The sequence below is a fragment of the Gadus macrocephalus genome, chromosome 19 (genome assembly GCF_031168955.1).
Source record: "Gadus macrocephalus chromosome 19, ASM3116895v1".
NCBI lineage: Eukaryota > Metazoa > Chordata > Actinopteri > Gadiformes > Gadidae > Gadus > Gadus macrocephalus.
Window position 1 is genome coordinate 6409097 of NC_082400.1, and position 1829 is coordinate 6410925.

Below are 1829 nucleotides of genomic sequence, written 5' to 3' on the forward strand. Positions count from 1 at the left end.
TTTAGGGTGGGCCCCCTACGTCACTATCCAATCCACGCACGTCGATAACAGCGATGGCCTTTTCCAATCATCCTTATCCTTTTTTTTTGTAATCTATTGATTATTGGTTACAATTTAACATTTTTATAATCGTAAACACCAAGTATAGATAATTGAGATCTCCAACATAAATGCTATATTCACTGCTGATATTGAGATTGATTTTGGGGGATACAATACGGGGTGTGAATTACACAACAGTCACAAATAAATAGAAATCTATAGCCTATATATACCCACTTAAAAATGAGCGGGGTGTGAATTACACAACAGTCGCAAATAAATAGCAATCTACCCACTTAAAAATGAGCAATTGTCTATAGGGCTTTGAGAAAAAGTTCAAATTTCCCAACTGTTTCGGTTCAGGAAAGATGGGAAGCGCATATTTCTACATTTGCCTAAACACAGTGGCTCCCACTTCAGGAAAGTTTCCCACTCAGTTGGGCTCATCCACGGGCCCTTTGTGGACGCAGACGTCCTATTTATTTATGTGAATGTAGGCGCCAACGGCAGAGTTAGGGGTTCTCCAAAGCAGGACCCTCGAGCTACGAGATCCAAAACCTCAGCTATCCAGCATACAGCGAGCCCTTACATCATCATGGTGTTTGATGGGGCGTTTGCCCTCAAGACAAATGTGATGAAAGCCTTGTTTGACCAACAATGAGATTAGTGTTCAACTACATTTCAGTTTTCCTATTTTTTCACTTGACAATACGAGTAGTGATATATGTGTGAGCAATTATTACCAGAAAGGCTCATTAACCATTATAAACGGGCACATAAAAAAACACACCTTGTACAACTAGGCTATTTAATAAACAATTTTGACCATAGGCTTTCTTTTTGACAGAAAGCAGAATTTACTGTTTTGAACGAAAACGATGTACTTAGAAAGAAAAATCATAAATATCTGTGCACCTATACAATTGTTTAACAGCTATGGCATTGAGTCTGTGCGAGGAACGTCACAGGCCTCTTATGTCCATGCTGTCTTTTCCTGACCACTAGGTGGCAGTGATGTGTGCCTGTGTGGTCTTCTTCCTGAGATCTCATGACTGCAGCTCCTTCTGAAACCTGTTAATTCAGTGCCAGATATGGGAGAAATTTACAATAACATATAAAGGAAACGTATACTCATTATCTTGCCTACATGCTATGTGCACCAAATAAGAGTGGAAAAAGCATAGACTCAGCAACAGGGCAAACCTCCGTCTGTTTCAATGGAGACCAAACGTTGCTTCAGAGCGTGGAAGATGTAGGACATATTACCTTGGGGCGGCAGTAGCTTAGGAGGTAGCTTGTAACCTGAAGGTTGCTGGTTCGATCCCCGGCTCCTAGCTGAGTGTCGAAGTGTCCCTGAGCAAGGCACCTAGGCCTAACTGCTCCCGGCGAGCTGGCTGTCGCCTTGCATTCCAGGCTCCGCCGTCGGTGTGTGCGTGAACGGTGAATGTGGGGCAGTATTGTAAAGCACTTTAAGTGGCCAATAGGTTAGACAAGAGCTGGTGCTGGTGCTCTTGCGGGTACGTCGATGACGCCTGATCTCCGAGCGCTTCCTAACACCGCCATCCTCTGATCGACGGCCAGGTGCTGCCCGGGCTGGAGGGAGGACTCACAGGCGGTGGCGACGCTCCTGTAGAGGGGCTTGATCTAGCCGAGGGGGGTCGTAGCCCCATCGTGCGTCGCCTGCTCTCGTTCTCGGCGTCGGCGTCCACTCTGCTGAGATGCAGGGCGGGGGAGAATGACGCCCGAGGGGAACGTGAGGCGGTAGAGCTGCGACCCTCAGGGGTGGG